Genomic DNA, 13209 nt, shown 5'->3' on the forward strand with positions numbered 1-13209 from the left:
TTATTATATTAAATTGGAAAATTTGTGGTTAACTAGTTTGTTGCAAATGCACTTTCATGGATATGGAGAATTTCATTTATCTAAGGGAATGTTGAAATGCATAGTGTTCATTCTGTTTAAATGTCTTTTCGAATTAATAAGGGCAGCAGTAATCTTGTTGAATTGTCTACATAAACTGGTATTATGGCTAGAGGTGAATTGGATGACAGCTGTATATTCTTTCAAAACCAAACCATTCAATTCCACAATTGCAAAACAAAATGGAATGAAAAGATCCTTCTGCAGAACTCAGAAGGTAAAAAATAGGACACTATCATTTCCTTCTTATAGATCCACTGTGTCTGTAAACAATTCGCAAAGTACTTGCTCCACCACATCGAACTACTCTGATCAAAATAATCACTTTATTAATACTAAGGGAATCAAGAAATCTCAGGATAGTAATAGATAAACTCAAGCAGTGATATTAAATTCCATAATCCTGCTCCTATTTCTCAAAGTTCAGATTTATTGTCAGAACACATCACATAAAGCCCTCAGATTTTATTTTCCCTGCAGGCCAGGCAGAATTCCTATTTATTGGTAGTAAAAATAAAGTGTAGTCAAGAGATGATACATAGACAACAGAGAGAGAAATGTAAACAAATAAAGAAATGTAAACAAATTGTGAAATGCTGAAAATAAATATTGAATAATAAATAATAAATAATGTGCAAAGTAACAGTTGAGTTTGTTGCTTAAGAGTCTGATGATGGAGGGGGTAACAATTGTTCCTGAATCTGGTAGTACATGTCTTCTGGCATCTATACCCATTTCCTAATGGCAGCAGTGAGAACCGAGCATGTCCTGGGTTCTGTGGATCCTTGATAATTGCTGCTGCTCTCTGACAGTTGCATCCCTTGTAGATTTTCGTGATGGTGGGGAGAGTTTTTCCTGTGGTGTACTGGGCTCTGAACCCTACATTTTGCAGGGCTTTCCACTCAGAGGTATTAGTACCTCCTTACCATGCCATGATACAGCAGGTCAGTGCACTTTTCTCCACACATCTGCAGAGGTTTGCCAAGGTTTGTGATGTCATACCAAATCTCCACAAATTCTGGAGGAAGAAGAGGTGCTGATATGCTTTCTTCTCAATGATATTCATGTATTGGATCATGTGAAAGGTCCTCCAAGATAGTGACAAGCAACAATTTAAATTTGCTCATCCTCTCCACCTCTGATCCCCCCAGTGATCACTGGATTGTACACTTCTGGTGTTCCCTTCCTAAAGTCCATAATAATCTCCTTGGTTTTGGTGACATTGAGTCTGAGGTTGTTGTTAGTATACCATTCAGCTATGTTTTCAATCTCCCCCCTGCATCCTGACTCAGTGGTCTTTTTTTTCTGACCCACTGCCATGGTTGTGATAGTTTGGGATCCTATCACAACTGTATATATTTATGTACTGACAATAACCACACCAGCAGTGCGAGTATAAGACAGCTTTAATAAACTAATATGTACACTAAGAGGTCTTGTCTCTCTGCAAGACGAACCTGAAAGGCTAGACTGTAGCTCTGGACTGCTTTATATTCAAGGTCACCGGGATGACCCTTGGTGATCTAGTGGTGTAATTACATATCACCACAATTTGTATATATTTTCATATAGTGCTAATGACTGGCTGAGAGCCGTAGCCACTCCTACTGGCCAGGTCATAAAGGGCTGCACCTAACCAGATCCAGGTCAGTCTGGACTGGTCGACCTCGATGTACTACGCTCCAGTCTTTTGTTAATAAAAGCCTTGGTTTGAGTCATCAAGTCTTTAAGTCATTCAACGCGCTACAGTGGTATTGTTAGCAAATTGGTAGATGGTGCTATTATCATACAAGTTACACAGTCAAAGGTGTAAAGCGAGTACAGCAGAGGGCTAAGACTGCAGTCCTGCGGTGCTCCAGTACTGATAGAGATTGTGGAGGAGATGTTCTTACCAATGCTCACTGATTGTGGTTTGGAGGTGAGGAAATCTATGATCCAGTTACACAGTGGGGTGTTCATGCTCAGGTTCTGGAGTTTGCTGATCAGTTTTGATGGGTTTCAGGTGCTGATGTATGCATCCTTACTATTCAGGGCTTTGTGTAGAGCCAGTGAAAAGGCATCTGACATAAGATGTGTTGCTTCAACAAGCAAATTGGAATGGATCCATGTCACTGCTCCGACAGTGCTTCAATTCCAGCCTCTCAAAACACTTAATCACTGTGAATGCGAGTGCCACTGGTTGGTAGTCATTTAGGCAGGTTAGCACACTCTTTTTGGGCACAGATACAATTGAGGCCTTCTTGAAACAGATGGGTGTCGTGCCTTGTTGGAGTGAGATGTTGGAGATATCCGTGATTACATTGGCAAGCACAGGTTTTCAATACTCGGCTGGTTATTCTGTTTGGACCAGATGCTTTTCTTGGATTCGTTCTCCTGAAGGGAACCTACACGTCATCCTTGAATACTGACGGTAGAGACTCATCAGGGGACTTGGCTTGCGTATGGTTCTTCATTGTTCTGGTGGTCAAATCAGGTGCAGAAGGCATTGAGTTTTTCTGGAAGTGAACCTTTGTGTATCGTACTGCACCGGATTTGGTTTTGTAGCAGGCTATGTCAATTAGGCACTGGCATAGCTGTTGGGCATCCTTCAATTTTTCCATTCTTGTCTGGAAATCCACCTCACCCATAATTTGGCATTTCATAGGTTGTACATGCTCCTTGTGTAGTGTTCTGGATCTCTGGCCTCATCTCGGATGGGTATATAAAGGAATTGAAGAAGTCTGCCAAGTTTACCTGTACCCTGACTAATTTAGCATCACAAATAAAGCTGGATGATTGGTTGTCAACAGGCAAAAATTAAAACCAGAATCACATTGATGAATTTAAGTCAGCAAAACACTGAGTTGATTGCGTTCTCAATACTGCAGGAAGCATTAAAGTTTTCTGAGTGAGACTTGGTGAGTTTTTAAATGCTTAGGATTTTAAACATCAAAGGATGGATCAGCTGAAGATAGAAGCGACAAAGAGATGACAGCATTGTTTTTTTTAAAGTAGAGGTATCTGTGCAAATGGTTAAATGGCTTCTTTCAGTCAAGTCTAAAAAGGCCTTGTGTCACCACTGAAACTGTTGATACTGGTGGTCTCTGCTGATCATAGATTTTTTAAAAAATCACTGAGCAGTGATACATGATATAGCCACATCTAATTCAATCTTGTCCACCGAAGCAGTGAGAGAGGGCGTGGGGAGAGAAATTAGCAAGAGTGTCTGTGTTATGCTTGTAAACATATCTTTGTATTAAATAGGAGTTTAAAATAGAGAGGAGATTCACCTTTCTTGACCAAGAGCTGCTGACGTAGCTTGACTGTGACAAAACATTCAGTGTTTTGTATACATGGGCAAAGATTTGGAATAGTTGCAAAGCAGCAGGAAAGCATAAGAATCAGCCCGATGAGTAAATGAATGGACAGTGATCAGTCCTCAGCCCAAAACTGAGTTAATCACCCAATGTTGATATGGGTTGTAAAATCACACTTGAACCCCCACCCCCCCACCCCACCCCACTACTTGTTTTCAGTGATGTGGACTCAGTGTACTTTGGAATATCAAACTCAGCTGGTTTTAGAGCAAGTTATGAATAAAATATACATCGGGAAAAAAATATTTTAATCAATTAGCTAGTTATGCAGAAAGCAATTCTATTTAATTTTACAATGCTCAAGGTTGTTGATCTGAAAAAGTAATACAACACAAAATATTGAGTTCACTATGAAGAGCAAACATGCCCTGCCAGACTGCCAAATGAATAGAAGGATCAGTATGAATTATTAGAAAAAGAGGCAGCAATTACTTTGTAATTTGTGAATCATTTATACATATATATATATATATATATATATATGTAAAGCACAAGGTCTGGGTGGAATCTCAGAATACTTCAAGAAACCAGGGCAAAATTTTTAGCTGCTTAATTGAGACATTTTAGCTGCTCATTGAATTGGGAGGTTCCAGAAAATAAGTAATGTAATTGCATCCTTATGAAAGGTCAGAAGTAAGAGCCTGTCTTATTAGCTTGACACTTATAATGGGAAGAAAATATTATGTTTTATTACTGATATAATTCAAGGGCATCTAGCAAGAGCATAATCAAACTGGACCTCAATGAGAATTATTCTTGCCTGAAAAGTTCCCCTGTTAATGCAAATATATAATACTGTTTATCTTTATATCCTGATTTACTGAAACAGTTGGATCAATTCTGGGTTTATGGAATACTTAGGAGTTTAAGAATTAAGTTAAAATTGAATATTGAAATTGGAATATTTTATAAATGCTAATATTTATGGAATACATATGGCTTGAGGAGTGGAAAGGGTCCCATTAAAAAAAATGAGCAGATGAGGTAAAAGTCGGCCAAGAAGCCCAATATTTAACTGGATGCCATACCCAACAGAGAAATAATGACTAACACCTGGACTTCTGTTACTATGTATCTGCATGCATAACCTGGCACTGAAAGGAATCCAGAAAAGACAAACCAATTTGATACCCATTGTCAAGGAAACTTGAGTGGAACTGGCAGGAAAAACTGGCAGATATGAAAATCTGACAGAGCAAAGAATCTATCTAGTAGACTCAACAGCAATTCAGGAGAGAGAATGGGAAAAGAGAGGGAGAGAAAAGTAGGAGAGGAGAGTGGGAGAAGGGGAGGGGAAAGGAAGAGAGATTGAGATATAGAGTGGGAGAGGTGTATGTATGAATGACAGAGATGGGGAGAGAGAGATGGAGAAAAATGTGTGTATATGTATTTATCATTTTATATATATATATAAATATATATATATAAATAAAATATATATATAAATAATATATATATATATATATATATATAGGTGTATATAAATATAGTATAGATAGTTTTTTTCAGATTTATTGTCAGAGTACGTGTCATCACATACACCCTATGGGTGAGGCAGAATTACTACTTATTGGTATTGGAAAAAACTGTACTCAACAAACATATGTAAACAATTAAGGAAATGTAAACAAATTAATTGTGCAATACAGAGGGGGAAAAAAATCAATAAAATAAAAAAGTAAAGAGTCCTCAAATGAGTTCCTGATTGAGTTTATTGTTGAGAAGGAGTAGCAGCTGTTCCTGAACCTGGTGGTGCGAATCATGTGGCACCTAGACCTCTTTCCTGATGGTAGCACTGAGAATAGAGAGTGTGCTGGGTAGTGTGGATTGCTGTTGCTCTCTAACGGCAACATTCCATGTAGATGTTCTTGATGGCGAGGAGGAATTTGCCTGTGATCTCCTGGGCTGGGTCCTCAACCTTTTGCAGGGCTTTACACTCAGGGGTATTGGTGTCCCCATACCAGACCATAATGCAGCTGGTCAACACACTTTCCACCACACATCTGTGGAAATTTGCCTAGGCTTCAGATATCATATCAAACCTCCACAAACTGTTGATAAAGCAGAATCTCTGATGTGCTTTATTCATGATGCCATTAGTGTGTTGGGTCCAGGAAAGATCCTCTGGGATAGTGCCTTCCAATAACTTATTTTTGCTCACTCTGATCCCCCAGTAATCACTGGATCATGCACCTGTGGGTTTTCCCTTCCTGAAGTCAGCAACTTAGTTTTGGTGGCAATGAGTGTGAGGTTGTTGTTGGTGCATCATCCAGGCAAGTTTTCAATCTCCATTCTGTATACTGACTCATTGCCCCTTTTTCTTCAACCCACTACCATGGTATCACCAACAAATATGTATTATTAGGTTGGTGCAACACTGTTGGTTAAAAGGCCTGCACTGTGCTGTAGATTTCTATGTTCTGTACCCTTAAGTATTCTCCTTCTTTAAAAAAAAACCTTGGAATCACAGATGATTTGCCTCTGCTTGGGTTTTGTGGAATCACAGATGATTTGCCTCTGCTTGGGTTTTGTGAGTTCTTTGGTGTTAATTGAAGCTAATCTAGGATCCACAAACTCTTCCACAGGTGGGAAGAAAGCTGTCTAATGATAGGGTGGGCATTTATTTGTTAGTTGGTGCTCTACTTCCACCATTTCTGTGGGGTCTCTTTGTGCTTCAGAGTATGGACCAAGATTTCCAATACTATCCAAAAAGTGCCTTGTGCAATCTGGATGCTCAAAGGTCAGATATTCCTGTTATAAGTGGAGGTGTTGCATTCCTTCAAAAATTTGACCATATCCTTAAATCTTTTCATCTGTCTGGTAAATACATCACATGACTGAGATTGTGAATAATGGTAATGCTTTAATCACTGAATTCCTTTCTCCTTATACACAAATACTAACCACAATTAGAACCTACACTAACCACCACTCACATGCCCTGATTGGAATAAAGATGGATCCAAGGACTGAAATTGGATTAATGAACCATGAATGTTGTGAGTCACCTCCAATCAATATCGTTCAGTCACCATTGATCAAAAACTCAATTGGACCATTTGAATAAATATTATTTATATGTTCTATGTGAAGCAAGGAATAAACTAGCTTAGCTACAGGTTATTTTAATGTGAATGTGTACCTCAGTCTATTTTCCTCCATTCCAGTTTTAATCTGGTCAAGCGGATTTCTCCATGCCTCAGGAAACACAACAAACCAAGGCAGGCAAATTCTCCCTCAGAATACAAGTAGAGGATCTATTACACTTCACGTGGCTGACAAAACTAATGTTAATTTCCCAATGATTCCTGTGCATAAACCCCCATCCCACTCCCTCGCCTTCCCAATTGTTCCTAAAAGCCAATGAGCTCTTCCAACCGTTCCTGTGTTCCCACATTAGTCTCTATGATCTGCTTCACTAATTTTTTTATATATTTTATTTATAGAATTTACGTCAAATAAGTCATATAAATCAAAATATACATTTAACAACAATCCTTCTCGTTGACTATAATTGTAAAAAAAACCTCTCCATCCCTTGGAAAAAGAGGGAGAAAAAAGAAAGAATAGGTTTAAGAGTAGAATAGAAAAAGAACAGAAATAGAAGAAGAGAAAGATCTGCCAGGCACCTTCACCAATCTCTTAGGCCCAAAGATTATTTGACTTTTCTGGATCAGTAGGGCAGGGCAAGGGGAAAAACAGTTAAAGAATAATCCCTACCTGTTGTAGATATGGCTGCCAAAGAGCCATAAATATGTTATACTTATTCCAAAGATTATAAGTGATTTTCTTCAGTTTTGCATTTCCACATTCCAACGTGCCAGTCTTAAATGTGAATCAGACCTCAAGGTAACTGCTATACATTTCCTGGTCACTGCCAATACGATCTTAACATATTGTAATTGACATTTTGACAGCTTCATTGTAAGTTTTATGTCTTTAACATTTCCTAATAAGAATAATTTTGGGATATGTGGATTTTTTTTTTCTAGATGATCTTCCAGATCAACCCAGAAAGTTCTAACTTTGGGACATGACCTGAATGAATGTAGAAAGGTTTTTCTAGAGGATCTTCCAGATCTACCCAGAAAGTTCTCACTTTGGGACATGACCAGGATGAATGTAGAAAGGTTCCTGCACTCCCTTTCCCAATTGTTCCTAAAAGCCAATGAGCTCTTCCAACTATTCCTGTGTTCCCACAATAACTCTGTGATCTGCTTCACTTCATTAATCTCTCCAGCCACTCCCCAAGTAAGAGTTAATCTTCAATATGTCAGATGCCTGTCTTGTTCTCTCTCTCCAATTTTTCACCTGATGCATGACATCTTGTTCCATGGGTTTCCTCCTGATGTCTACCCAACCCGCAGCCAGGAAATTGATTTTGAAAGTGCTTATCATAAGAAAATAGGAACAGGAGTAGGCCATCTGGCCCATCAAACCTGCTCCGCCTTTCAATGATTAGCTGACCTAATGATAGGCTCATCTCCACCTAGCTGCCTTTTCCCCATATCCCTTAATTACCTTACTATGTAAAAATCTATCCAACCTTGTCTTAAATATATTTACTGAAGTAGCCTCCACCGCTTCAACGGGCAACAAATTCCATAGATTCACCACCCTCTAGGAAAAGCAGTTTCTCCTCATCTCCATCCTAAATCTACTACCCTGAACCTTGAGGCTATGCCCCCAAGTTCTAGTCTCCCCCACCAATGGAAACAATTTACCTACCTTCATCTTGTCTACATCTTTCACAATTTTATATGTTTCTTAAAGATCTCTCATTCTTCTAAATTCCAGTGAGTACTGTCCCAGATGAATTAATCTCTCCTCATAGGCTTAACCCTTCATCACTGGAATCAAGCTGGTGAACCTTCTCTGCACCGCCTCCAAAGTCAATGTATCTTTCCTCAAGTAAGGAGACCACAATGTATGGAATACTCCAGATGCATTCTTACCAGTACTTGTACAGTTGCAGCATATCCTCCTGTCTTCTAAATTCAATCCTTCTGGCAATGAAGGCAAACATGGGGGCGACACAGTTGGTGTAGTTGTTAGAGCAATGCCTTTACAGCACCAGTGATTGGGACTTGAATTCTAATCCCAAGCTATGTTTAAGGAGTTTGTATGTTCTCCGCGTGTCTGCATAGGTTTTCCTCGAGGGCTCTGGTTTCCTCCGTTCAAGACATACCGGGGGATGTAGGTTAATTGGGTGTAAGTTGGGCAGCAAAGACTCTTGGGCCGAAATGGCCTGTTACTGTGCCGTATGTTTAAATAAAAATAAACTAAATACCATTTGCCTTCTTGTTAGCCTGTTGCACGAGCAAGCCAACCTTTTGCAATTTATTCACAAGCACTCCCTAGTCATTCTGTTTGGGAGCTTGCTACAATCACTGTCCATGTAAATAATAATCTGATCTTCTATTTGTCTTTCCAAAGTGGATAACCTCATATTTACCAACATTGTACTCCATCGGCCAGACCCTTGCCCACTCACTTACCCTATCTATATCTCTCTGCAAACTCTCCATATCCTTTGCAACATTTGCTTTTCCACTAGTTTAGTGTCATCAGCAAACAGAAACATTACACTCCATCCCCTCTTGCAGATCATTGTGAACAATTGCGGGCCCAGCACCAACCCCTGCAGCACCCCGCTCACCTATGATTGGCAACCAGAAAAACACCCCTGTATCCCAACTGTCTGCTTTCTATTGGCTAACCAATCGTCTACTCATGCTAATACATCACTCCCAGCACCATGTATCCTTATCTTCTGTATGTCTTTTATGCGGAATCTTATCGAACACCTTTCGAAAACCCAGTTAAACAACATCCATCTGCTCCCTTCTATCTACTGTGCACTTTATATCCTGAAAGAACTCCAGTGTTTGTTAAACAGGACCAGCCTTTGGTGAATCCATGCTGTGTCAACCTGATAGATCCATTTCACTCCAGATGTCTCATTATTTCTTATTTTATTTCTTTATGTTAAAGATCCCCATGATAACTACTGTTCCATCCTTACATGCCTCCGATACTGCTTGGTTAATTGCTTGTGCCATTGTAATGTTATTTTGGGTGGCATATAGACAGCTCCCCCTTGCTTTTCCTCATCTCTACCCAGATAAATTCAACATTTTGCTCTTTTGATCTTACTTCTCCATCTCACTATTTCCCCAATCTCATCCTTAACTAAGAGCACTACCCCACTGTGATAGTACAAATCTATCACCAATGTACATAGTGTATATAGTTACTGTATCTAGACTGTGCTTACAGCGATTGGCTGAGAGCTAAGCCACGCCTATTGTCTGGGCCTTAAAGGGTTGTGTCCCTAGCCAGGTCGGATCATTCCGGACTGGTCGGCCATCTGTGAAGAGCTCCTGTCTTTTGCTAATAAAAGCCTTGGTTTGGATCAACAAGTCTTTGATACTTTCAACGAGCTCTACACCCACCTACATTATCTTCCTGCTTACCATTCAATTCAACAGGACCCATCACCAAAGTGAACCTCAGTCAATCTAAAATATCAAGGCCATTGCTGTTCTGTATTAATTTCAAAGTGGCTAAAAATTATTAGCACAAGTAAGAGGAAAAAGGGACAGAAAAATGTGCCTTCATCATTTACGTGCTTATTATTCAAATTTTTACAAATACTCGTTCAGTGATGGAAAAAGGAAAACATCAACATAGCATTCATTTTGTATGGATACATCCATTTGTTTCTATCCTCTGTTGAAACTTACAAGTTTGTGACAAAGAATTTGATACATCTGACACAGGTCTCAGACCTGATAAAATAAATCTACTTGCCTTTCCATAGAGGCAGCCTGACCTGCTAAGTGCTTCTCACATTATTATTATTATTGTTCATCTTTGGAAACTTGAAGATCAAAGATAATTCCCCTGAACTTACTTCAGAAATGCCTCCCTCCTTAGTCCCACAATCTACATCAAAATAATTCCCAACTCAAAGTTCAACCTGATAACTAATCTAAAAGGAACTCAATTGCAGAGCTTTGGGAAGAGAGCTGAGAAGTTCAACTGGCTGAATACTCTCACATAACTTGTTCAGACTTGGCAGGTCATGTTGCCTTTGTTCTTGCTGTAACCCTTCTATGATTCAATGCCAAAGGAAGCAAGGAGTCCATAGTGAGAAGCAAAAGGAGGATACAAACTAGTTAAGACAGTATCCTGCAAACTACTGTTTCTATGCCATACAGATATTCCTTTTACTGACAGACACAATGTGGTAAATCTACCGTTTGTAATCCCAATCAACTTCCCAAGGCCCTGTGCAAAAGAGGTAAAAATCAAGCTTTCACTTAAAGGTATGTCCTTGAGCACATATTCAACCCATTGAAGATCATATTTTGCTCACAAGTAGATCACAATAGTAGCCTTAAGAAATAATGTAGTGTTTTATTTTTGTTGCATTCCCCCTACCCACCCCCACTATAATTTTACAACATATCTGAAGTTTGTTGAAGGCCATCAGTGACAAATGAAGGGAAACAACCGACAATCGAGAAGATATGTAAGAAAAAGATCACACAGCTAGGAGAGATATATGAAATATCATTAGTGATAATTACTTTTGACACAATTCAATCAACGATGCAATGAGTCATCTGTTAAAAGATGGGCAATAGGAACAGTTCATTTTGTTAAATTATTGAGTGATATAAAATACTAAGGTAGATCAATTTGAAATTGCTGATGGTAAAAGGCAGCAGGGAAGTAAATATGAAGGTTTCCAAAATAATAATGCAAATGGCTGAAAAGGAACATTCAGAAAAATGAGACCATGTAAAAAAAACCAGAAAAGCAAGGCTCATTCATGGAAGCTTATGATCAACTTTCTTTAGTCATGTTAAGTTACTGACAGATGCATAACAAAAATATTAAATTTACAAATATTTTAATCTAAGTATTAGCAATTCTTGTTGTGGTTACAGACCATGCTGGAAGTTGAACCTCCTATTTAACTGCTCCATGTTTAAATGTATTGAATTCTTGTTATTTCTTCTGGTGCAATTTGAACTCAATATAACTTCAAAATGCTGCTGCTTCATTTAAAGCTTGCATGTGCTTGCAATTATGTATCTTACTAGGTGTCCCATGTTTCTTCCATTTGATCATGTAATGTCATTCTTCCTTCTGTGAGCAGCTTCTCACATTCAAACACCGACTGAGTTCAGACACATTCACCTCTGTGAAAAGGATTTGGACACCATGCCAAAGACAGATGTTTATGGATGTGATGGGAGGGGAGGATCTGGATGTAAGAGTTATCACTAAAGAGGTAGTACTGAGAAAACATGAGGGTTTAAAGACCGATAAGTCCCTTGGCCTGAAGGAATGTATACCAGGTGTTACCTTGGCAAGGTAACCATACCTCTGATATCGGAAGCCACACAGAACTGTCCATTGTCCCTTAGGCCTGCCAATCATGTGTGTCCCTGCCCACCAGTCAGAGCACACACTGTCATTGGCTGGCGCCATACATCACAGCCCCTGCTCAGCAGAGCAGGATATTTAAACCTGAGTACACCATTGTTCATTCTCTTTGCCATGTGGTCAGATCCTGCCCTCATTCTGGGTTGCTGTTGGCACTGTGAATGCCATTCGGAGGAAAACATAGGTAAGGGGCTAGCAACCCTTAGGCCGTCCAGGGTAACATTGGAAACCTAATAGATACTGACATTGTAGCCACAGTCCTCCATTTACTTGGGGTTAGAGACGGTGTTTCTTCCCCGTTAATAGCTGGTACGGGCATCTCGTCAGGAGTCAGAACCCCCCAGACCATGGGTCGTTACTCCCGAGCTAGGTGAGGGTTCATGCACTTTGTCACTTAGCATCTTCCTTCAGTCGGGATTCCAAGGTTGGCTGCAAGCCAGTAGTGAGTGTGTGTGTGTGTGTGTGTGTGTGTGTGTGTGTGTGTGTGTGTGTGTGTGTGTGTGTGTGTGTGTGTGTGTGTGTGTGTGTGTGTGTGTGTGTGCGTGCTTGTTTTGAACTTGTGTGTAGGTTTTTGTAATGGTATGGATTACATATGCTAATTGGCTCAGGTTGGCCTGCCCCCTGACGATACTCTTGCCTGGACTCCTCCCCTGGGACCCAGGCCATAAAGATCGGGCTACCTTTCCCTTCCCTGCACTTCCCTAGTTTGGATCTGGGCCAGCTCAAGTCTTCTGTGCAATAAAGCCTATCGTTCCCCTCAAGTCTATGTCCTTGTGATTATTGGGGCAACTGATAGTGCCCAACAGTGTTGTAGTAGATTAACTGTGTTTGCTCTGGGACTGCCCCAGGGACCTTTTCTCTGTGTACTGTTCTAATAAAGCACATATATTGTTGCCCCGCACTGTGTCCAGACTCTTTGCCTGCTGCACCTAAAAATGAACCCTTTCCCACGATACACCAGGATACTGAAAGAAATGGCAGAAATTATAGTAGAGGGTTTGCTGATAATTTACCAAAATTCTCAGGACAGGTTGCAGCAGAATGGAAGACAGCGATAGCCACTCCACTATTCAAAAAAGGATGTGGGGAAAAGACAGGGAACTATAGGCTAGTTAGTTAAAAAATTGTAGTTGGGAAAATGCTTGAAGCTATCATTAAAGAAGAAATAGTGAGGCATCTGGAGTGAAATGGATCCATTGGGCAGATGCAGCATGGATTCACCAAAGGCAGGTCCTGTTTGACAAACGCTGGAGTTCTTTCAGGATATAAAGAGCACGGTAGGTAGAAGGGAGCAAATGGATGTTATTTACCTGGG

The sequence above is a fragment of the Narcine bancroftii genome, chromosome 3 (genome assembly GCF_036971445.1).
Source record: "Narcine bancroftii isolate sNarBan1 chromosome 3, sNarBan1.hap1, whole genome shotgun sequence".
NCBI lineage: Eukaryota > Metazoa > Chordata > Chondrichthyes > Torpediniformes > Narcinidae > Narcine > Narcine bancroftii.